Below are 10,136 nucleotides of genomic sequence, written 5' to 3'. Positions count from 1 at the left end.
TAAAGGGTCTTGGTGAGGGTAACCTGCCTACCACATGGTAAGTGCTCCATCAGCATTATCGCTGACATAAGGACCAGGCCATTCCTGAGTCCTTTAGTTCTGGCATCCCCAGACCTAGCACCTAACCCCATCTTCCCACTAGCTTTTCTCCCCCTCCTACTCTGCATTCTGTCTCATGTTTCATTTCCCCCGCTACATCCAGCATCCAGTTTTTATTGTGAGCACACCAAGCGGAACAAGGCACTGGGATGCCTATGACTTATTTCTGGAGACAGCCTCTCCCCGAGTGGGAGGCATCTTTAAAATAATTTTTTTTTTTTTTTAACATTTATTCATTCTTGAGAGACAGAACAGAGCATGAGCTGGGGAGGGGCAGAGAGAAAGGGAGCCAAAATCCAAAGCAGGCTCCAGGCTCTGAGCCATCTGCACAGAGCTCAAACACAGGGCTTGAGCTCACTGACTGCGAGATCATGACCTGAGCCGAAGTCAGACGCCCAACCAACTGAGCCACTCAGGCGCCCCCCCCGAGTGGGAGGCATCTTTAAGAGCAGATTACAGGACTGCCTTCAAGACCACCACAGCCTTGTGGTGGGGTCTGAAAAAAGGCAGGAAGATATACGCCTCAGTTTCTTCTTCAACATGAGGGTGCTGGTCAGGACAGGCGGGGATGTTAAGAATAAACTAACACCAACATGTGGAGCTATTCAGAGAACTGGTATTTAAGTCCAACACAAGAGGCCTGCCAACTGATTTGCTTTGGGAACAGAATGTGCAAAGGGGAACTTTGAACAAGTCACAGGGAGCATATAGCAGGAGAGGAAGAAGACAGAACAAATAAAATGGGAGAGGGAAAAGGAGGAAAACAGAAGAGGCTGGTGGAGAATCTGAGGGACAGTCAGCAAGTTCTGTAGGGCTGACAACCATCATCTAGTTGCAGAACGTGCTGGGTTGCATCTAGGGAAGGGGACAGGTGTGGGGACGCCAGCATTTTCAAAGCTGTCCCATGCCTTCCCCTTTCTGACTGCCTCCTGGTTAGCTGTGGGAACCAGGCATCTCCTTCTCAGAGCCGTATGCACAGAAGTTACCAAGTCTATGTAGTGACCCAGGCTCTGGCCTTCTCCTGTCTGGGCAATTTTCAGTGACTACAACCGACAGAGATTAAAAGGACAAATTTCTGCTTTGCTCAGGATTTCACGCTTGCTTGTCTGTTTAGTATTTCGGTCTTAATTCTATTATGGGGGGAGACACAAACAGGCGGCCCCTAACAAATGTGAATCAGGGTGAACTGGGGCCTCCAAAGACGTACACCAAGCCAGTGCTTCGAATCCTGGCTCCACCACTTATCAACAAGGTGTGCCTTGCCTTCCGCACCGTAAAATGAAGATTGCCACAGCTTCAGGGAGCTGAGAGATGGGATTAGATGAGATTACGTTTGTAAAACACCCGTGACAATATCCAGCACGTGACAAATGCTCCGTAGGCATCAGCTCTAGTTTCATGACTTGTAGCTACTCGGAGATGGAGGACGTGGTCTCAGTGCGTGGGTCTCAGATGCCTGGTGCCGTGGAGTTCCTGTAGAGGCCCACGGGGCTACTAAGGTCCCAAGCATTGTTCGTGGTCTGAATGAGAAGTATTTATCGTTATACACACATATCGCTATATTTATACTTATAACTGTAGCTTGTTTTCGTAGTGGTTATGGAGTCTACAAGACCGTTTGAGTTAAAATGGCAGCCTCCTACTCACAGAAGTTTGCAAGCAACTGAGCGACCCACACATATGCTTCTCGGAAGACAGAGGGGAAGTTCCCTTCAGACTGATGCCATGGTTCCATCGTCACAGACAAAGCATCGATTCAGCTCACATTTGCTCTTGGTGTTTAACTGTGGCAGGGAAAAGAGGGTTTACAATCAAGCTCTCCAAAAGTTGTCATCTTTGGTAGCAATTTCTCAGTATCCAAATGAGTAAGAAACAAAAATTCAATATACAAGTCAAATAGTTTAGCTAATTTGACTAAATTATCTAAGAGAGTCGTCATGGAGCTACCATGCCCCAAAACTGATATATAATGGGTGTTTTGTTACACTTTTTATAAGGCCTCTATGAGCTAATAATAAAACCTAATGTTTTTAAAGCACTTCCTAAGTCCATGGGATTTTCTTACTGTGCTACTGAAATCCTCACAATGACTCTCTTTTATAGATATCATTATGACCCATGTTTTAGATGAGTAAACTGAGGCTCCGAGAGGTCCAGAACTCTGCCAAGGCCACACACAGCTAGGAAAGTGGCAAAGCCAAATCAAACTCCGGCAAGTCCACTCCAGAGCCTGCTGCCCCAACCACTCACCTAAGGCATTCCTGAACGCCAGCCCGGTAATCAGAGCTCTGCCTTGAAATAAATATCCGAGTGATTTCTTGGAAGATTCTGGTTATCCTTAATTTTTTTTTAATTTTTTTTTTAACATCGATTTATTATTGAGAGATAGAGACAGAGCATGAGCATGGGAGGGGCAGAGAGAGGGGGAGACATAGAATCTGAAGCAGGCTCCAGGCTCTGAGCTGTCAGCACAAAGCCTGATGTGGGGCTCAAACTCACAAACCGCGAAATCATGACCTGAGCCAAAGTCAGACGCTTAACGGACTCAGCCCCCCAGGCGCCCCTGGTTATCCTTTAAAGGATAAGGTTAGAGGTTATCCTTTAAAGTGGCTACTTTGGGCCAGAATACCCCCTCTGTTTTTCTAAACATAGTGGGAAAATCTGCTTGGTTCATAGTAGGTGCTCAGTAAATATTTGCTGAATGACTGAATAAATTAATAGGAAGCATTTGTTCTTCAGACACTGACCTGTGCTTCCCAACCTTATACAAGTTTGATTCACAAACCTGATGATGGTGACATAAAGGGTGGATAAACATGACCTATGCCCCAGAGGAAACTTGCTAGGATTAAATGAGCTAGTACATTAAAATACTTCACACTAGGGTGAAACAAAGAAGCAGTCAGTAAGCATTAGTGTTGTCATTGTTTTCACTAACGGAAAGGATGAGAGACAAGCTGTGAATGCTGGGAACCCTCTCCTTGGAGTCTGGCTGTGTTTTGGTTCCATTATTAAATTTGAGACAGACGAGAAGGACACATCAGCTAACAGGAGGCAGGAGACAGCCATTGTTTATACCCTGAATCACCCAGCATTTGAAACTTTATCTTCTTCTTTTTTTTTTTAATGTTTTATTTATTTTTGAGAGAGAGACAGAGCATGAGCGGGGGAGGGGCAGAGAGAGAGAGAGACACAGACTCCGAAGCAGGCTCCAGGCTCTGAGCTGTCAGCACAGAGCCCGACACAGGGCTCGAACCCACAGACCACGAGATCATGACCTGAGCCGAAGTCAGACGCTCAACCGACTGAGCCACCCAGGCACCCCTGAAACTTTATCTTCTTGTCCCTACAGCCAGCAGGCCAAATAAGAACCAGACAAGTAAGAACAGCCTTGCAAAGCATGACTATTCCTCCGAGAGAGCTGCTCCAGGATAAAGGAGAAAGGCTGGAGTGTGGAGGAAGGGGGATTGAAGGACCACCAGGCATACTTGGAAACCCTTACTCCCAGGGATGACATCCGCTAGACTCTCCTGTGTGTGGTCAGCTCACGCATCACTCAGAATGGGGTGAAGGAAGATTCCACACACTCCTTTTGGGAAACTCAGGGTCTTCGTCTACTCAGGCTGCCGTAACAACATACCACAGACTTTTATGTCTTACAGTTCTGAAGGCTGGAAGTCCAAGATTAAGGGGTCAGTGGATTCAGTTCCTGAAGGGAGCTCTCTTCTGGCTTGCAGACTGCTACCTTCTCATTGTGCCCTCACATGGTAGAGACAGTGATCTCCCTCTCTCTCTAATGTTTATTTATTTTGAGAGCAAGAGAGAGGGATGGGGAGGGGCAGAGAGAGGGAAAGACAATCCCAAGCAGGTTCTGTGCTGCTAAGTGCAGAGCCCGATGTGGGGCTCGAACCTACAAACCGTGAGATCGTGACTGGAGCCGAAATTAAGAGTCGGATGCTTAACTAAGCCACTCAGGCGCGTTTCTCCCATTTTTCTTATAACACGTGTCCATCTTGGTCTTCTGTATACCATGTGGGACAGTGACATGGGCACGGAGAACTTCTCCCTACCACAAGAAACAGAGCAGCTCTGGCACAGACAGCTGCTGATGCAAGGCAGTGTCAGGGACACGGGAAGTAGTGGGGGGCGCAGGCCCCATGCTGCCAGCCAGTCTGACTGTTCCTCAGAAGTCTGACATACGGACGTTTAGGGAGAAACTCCTAATTTTGAATGTAGCCTCAAAACCGGCTTTAAGTCCTGTGTGGGGGTCTCCTGGGTGGCTCGGCTGGTTAAACGTCCGATTCTTGACATTGACTGAGGTCATGATCTCACAGTTCATGGACTCAAGCCCTATGATGGGCTCTGTGCTGACAGTGTGAATCCTGCTTGCTTTTCTCTCCCTCCCTGCCTCTCCCCTGCTTACCCTCTCTCTCTCTCTCAAAATAAATGAACGTTAAAAGAATGAATCCTGTGTGAGATAAATAAAACCCACCAACATGCTTCCAGGTCGAGTCTGGCGCACACACAGACGTACATACATAGTCGTAGAAAACGATGCAGGTGCTGATAGTGGAGGGGAGAGAGTGATGCAGTTGTTCCTTTAGGTGGAGAATATTTACACAAAAAGACCCTCCGTTCACCTGGGCTCCACCAGCATCTCCTTAGCTTCAATATTTTCTTCAACAGCTTTCTCCAAAAGGGCATGAGGCCAGAGCTAAAGGTAGAGAAACAGAGGTAAAATATCTGTCTCCCCTCAAAAATCCGTTCAGCCCTACTGAGGGCTGAAGCCAGCCATGCAGAGGAGAGCCAGCCTGTGCGAGAAAGAGAGACAGAGGCAGACAGAAAGAGGGAGAAAGGCACTGATGAGGAGTGCACTTTCTCAATCACTGTTTAGGAAAAAGTGACTCGTGTTACACAATGGTATGTAAAGCTTTATCCAGACCAGAGGTCGGTGCAGGGACCCCTGCAAGGGGGTGTGCAGTAAGGAAGAGATACTGAGTTCAACTCCAAGTACAACAAGGAAAAGTGGGGCTTTATAGCCAAGGTGGAGGAGGATGGAAAATTAGTAAGAGGAAACATCGAGGGATTCTGACAAAATCAACCTAGTAGGATTCTTCCTGAAGGCAAGCCGGGGTGATCAGACATCACCTGAGGGACGCTGGGGCGTGAAGAACCCGATCAGGTATCAAGGGTTGGGGTATTGGCTAAAGTGACCCTGCTGGATTCTTGCTAAAATTGGGCGATGCTTAAATGAATACAGAAGTCCAAAAGCCAAGGCCTTGTTGAGAGTTCAGAGTAACCTAAGTAGTTTGGTCGAGGAACCTTTGCCACCACCACCAGAGTAAACGGATTCTCTCTCTCTCTCTCTGACAGACAGGAAGACTGATCTCCAGAAATAGGAAGTGCCCTTTAGGTTTCTAAAGGCACAAGTTGTTCAAGAAAAGACCGCAAAAGATGCCAAGGGCCCCCGCCCACCGTCTACCTAAGAGATAGAGACCTTCCAGGTCAATGCACAGCCCCAACCCAACTTCGAACCCCAAATATTCCTTGTCCTGTCTGCTTGTTTTTGAAATAATATCAGCCACCAATCTCTGAGCACCTGGCAATACACATTTCTCCGTCTATTCTTAATCTAGTAATAATAGGGGTAGTGTGATCTCTACAGGTAAAAACCCCCTGAAGCTCCGAGTTTTAAGTACTAAAACCAAGGAGGGTCACACAGTCAGGAAGTGACAGAAATGAGCCTGAAACCCACGTCTTTGATTCCAGAACCCCAGCTCCGAAGCACCAGGTTAGAGCACTCAGCCCGTAATAATAACCCAGGCTTCCTAAGGTCTGACTCGGGTGCTACGCTGGACTCTCTCTCCCCGGCCTCTTCGGCTGAACACGCTCTGCCGCGTTTGCCTGTCTGGGGCGCGCCCGGACCCCTCCGCCCAGAGAGACCAGGAAACACCGTCCGCCCAGGTTCGAATCCCGCCTTTGCACTAGTGGCTGCAAAGGCGCTGAGCGCACCGCCCGCGCGCAAATAAACGTTGGCGCCGCTGCCAACCGGATTCGCCGTCTCGCGAGTCTTTCGCCAAGGATCGCGCGAGGTCTGTGATTGCCGGAGGCGGAAGTCGCTGACGCCGGAGCCGAAGGGAGGACGAGACTACACGTCCCAGAGTGCCCAGCGCCGCGCTGGAAAGGCAGACGCCTGGGCCCACCCGGTTTACAGTGGGGTGCAGCGCGTCTTTGGGGGTCTCCACAGGAGGCGGCTCGGCCAGGGCCTCAGAGGGTGGGGCTTCGTCTTCAGGGCGGCGACGTCTTGGTTGCTGAGGCCGTGCCAGGTCTTGGGGGATCTGAGCCTCAGTTAACACATCTGTGAATGGGGACGTTAGCCGTTCAAGGTTGTAACGAGTTCAGAACCATTCAACACCTTTTTCAGAGCATGCTGAGTCCTCCCCTGTGCTAGGCGCAGGGGTTACCAGAGTGGTTAGCAGGCGCTTATTTTCTTGAAGTTCAAATTCTACCAAGAGAAGCCGCTTTGATCTTCATTAGCATGGTGCTCTTTAAGAGGTGTTTGGTTGTTTTTTTTTTTTTTTTTAATGTTTATTCATTTTGGGGAGAGAGAGAGAGAGAGAGAGCGAACGGGGGAGGGGCAGAGAGAGAGGGAGACACAGAATCCCCAACAGGCTCCAGGCTCTGAGCTGTCAGCTCAAACCCACCCACTGTGAGATCATGACCTGAGCCGAAGTCAGATGCTCAACCGGCAGAGCCACCAAGGCACCCCTAAGAGGTGTTCTTAAGTTCATATGATTGACTTACTAATCCTCCTCGGGTATCTAGAAATCTTACATTCCTTTCTAGAAGGAGAAAAGAAAAGCCCTCGCAGGTCACAGAATGGGAGTTAGACCTCTTGCCCAACTCTCAAGCACCGAAGGCTGTAAATAGACACCACTAAATCTGCACAGAAGTAGGAAATATTACAGACCACTGCAGCCCCTCAGTGATGAACAGCCCCCGGTCCCTTTAAAACCCTCTTGGCTAGGCAGAAACCAGGGAACTGGCTTTTGGACAAGAGCCACCTTCTCCCCCAGATGGCTGGCCTCCTGAATAAAGCTCATATTCCTTTCCAGTCAATACTCCTCTCTTGAGTGTTGGCCTTTGGAGGGACGGGCAGCTGAAGTTGGGATCTGGTAACAAGAGGCATACAGTGATGAAATCACTGCACAAGTAAGTTAGTTATATCTTTGGTACATCCTGCCATAGGGTGTACAAGTGTACAAGCATACAAGGGTATACATCCTGCCTTTGGGTTCAAGTGATAGTTGGGCAGAGGTATTAAAGCAGGATGGAGTTAACCTAGGGAGTTGGGGGGGAGAGCTCTACACAGAAGGAGCCTCAAGTGTGAAGGTGGCTAGGCCTGAGAGATTGGGGTGAATTTAAAGGACAGAAAGGGGTGCGCCTGGGTGTCTCAGTCGGTTAAGCGTCTGACTTCGGCTCAGGTCATGATCTTGCGGATCATGAGTTTGAGCCCCACGTTGGGCTCTGTGCTCACAGCTCAGAGCTTGGAACCTGCGTCAGATTCTGTGTCTCCCTCTCTCTCTGCCCCTTGTCTGCTTGTGCTCTCTCTCTCTCTGTCTCTCAAAAATAAACAAAAATTAAAAAAAATAAAATAAAGGACAGAAAGGATGGGGCGCCTGGGTGGCTCAGTTGGTTAAGCGTCCAGCTTCATCTCAGGTCACGACCTTGCAGTTCACCAGTTGGAGGCCCACGTCGGGCTCTGTGCTGACAGCTGGGAACCTGGAGCCTGCTTCAGATTCAGAGATTCCCTCCCTCTCTGCCCCTCCCCCATTCACACTCTGTGTTTCTCTCTTAAAAATAAACACTGGAAAAAAAAAAAAAAGGACAGAAAGGAGGGACCCCTGGGTGGCTCAGTCAGTTAAATGACTGACCCTTGATTTCAGCTCAGGTCATGATCTCATGGTTTGTGAGTTTGAGCCCCACTTTGGGCTCTACAGTGACAGTGTGGAGCCTACTTGGGCTTTTCTCTCCCTCTCTCTCTCAAAATAAATAAATAAACTTAAAAGAAAAAAAAAACAAGGACAGAAAGGAGACAAGTATGGCCCAGGATCAGGAGATGAAGCTTGGAAGAGAGGCTGGAGAGGTGAGATCATGCAGGAGGGCCTTGGAAATTCTGGTGAGGATTGAGGCTTTTATCCTAAAAGCAATTCGAAATCAGTAGAGTTTGGGGTTTTAAGTAGGATAGTGTTGCAATACGGTAGGAAGCTTTGTGGAGTAGAGATCTCGGAGAGAACAGAAGGAGCAATGAGACCAGCTGGAAGCTCCTGGAATGTTTCAGAGATGAGGTAATACTAGCGAAGGTAGTAGTCACAAGGTGTGGAGCTAACTGAGATTCCTGAAGCAGAAACAGCAGTTAATTGGGCTGGGCTGAAGGAAAGAGAGGGCAAGAAAAACTGATCAGTAAAACAGGGACCATAACATCTACCACTATAGGTACCATTTTGATTAAAAGAGGCAAAACGGGTGCCTGGGTGGCTCAGTCAGTTAAGCATCCAATTCTTGATTTCAACTCGGATTATGATCGCAGGGTTCATGGGATTGAGTCCTGCGTCAGGTTCCATGCTAATAGCACGGACCCTGCTTGGGATTCTCTCCTCACTCTCTGCCCCTCCCCCTGCTTGCGTGCGCATGCTCTCTCTCAAATAAATACATTGTAAAAAGTTCTTAATGTTTATTCATTTATGTAGAGAGAGAGAGAGAGAGAGAACAGTAATACAACATTTCCATAAATTGTGAAAACATGCACAACATACTACATGCAACTTAGGGATACATGCCTATGTAGCAAAAGTGTGAAGAAATGCTTAGGAATTGGATAAACACCAAATTTGGCCTGATGATTGCTCATGGCAGTGGGGGCAGGAGTTGGAGAGAGATGTGATGGATAAGGCTTGCAGCAGGCAATAAACTGCAAATTTTAATGTTTTTTTAAATTTTTTATTAAAAAAATTTTTTTTGAGAGAGAGAGAGCACACAAGCAGGGGAGAGGGGCAGAGACAGAGAGAGAGAGAGAGAGAGAGAGAGAGAGAGAGAGAGAGAGAATCTTAAGCAAGCTCTGCACTGAGTATGGAGGCTCATTTCCACGATCCTGGGATCACAACCCGAGCTGAAATCAAGAGTTGGATGCTCAACCAACTGAGCCACGCAGGTGCCCCTAATGTTTTTTTTCCCCCTTAATATGCTTTTTTAAACAGCATCAAAATAGTTATTATTGGGAATTTGCATTCTTGAAATATTGAAACCCGGCAAAAGTTTTCATAAGTAATTTTAAATAAATGCAGTGCTAACTTTTAAGCAAGCATTATTGGTCGTATGCTGTTTCTATTTTAATTGTTTTTCATTTCTTCTTACCTTCTAAGATTTTTACTTGAGGCATGACATACCAAGTAGGGTGCACAAATATCTCACGGTAAAGTGCACATATCTTAAGTGCACGACTCAAAGAATTTTACAAATCTATGTATTTGTGTAACTTCCACCCAGATCAAGGGATAGGTCATTTTCAATACCCTAGAAGTTTCCCTCATGCCCCTCCCCAGTCAATACTCCCAACCCCGACCACAAATCTGATTTCTGTCGCCTTAGGTTGATTTTTTTCCCCTGTTCTTAAACTCCATAAAGGGCATCCACATAGTACATTCTATTTGCTGTCTGGTTCTTTCACGCATCATTATGTCTGTGAGATTCCTCCACACTGTTGCATGCACAAGTAATGGTCTCATTTTTATTGCCAAGGAGCATTTCATTGTATGACTATCCCATAGTTTATCCACTGTCCTGTCACTGAACATTTACGGTTTCCAATTTGGGGCTACTGTGAATACATTCTTCAATAAATATGAATAAGTTTCAGGTAATCTGGTAGATGTTTTATTGTACCAGGTACCGTGTCATTGATTTTGTGATTCCCCTTGTAAAAAATGATCCCTACTGGGTGCCTGCGTGGCTCAGCTGGTTAAGTGGCCAACCTCAGC

The sequence above is a fragment of the Lynx rufus genome, unplaced genomic scaffold (genome assembly GCF_022079265.1).
Source record: "Lynx rufus isolate CCGP_SWC_20201006 ecotype Redwood Valley unplaced genomic scaffold, mLynRuf1.p SCAF_23, whole genome shotgun sequence".
In the NCBI taxonomy this organism is placed as follows: domain Eukaryota; kingdom Metazoa; phylum Chordata; class Mammalia; order Carnivora; family Felidae; genus Lynx; species Lynx rufus.
Note: the sequence above shows the minus strand (reverse complement) of the source record.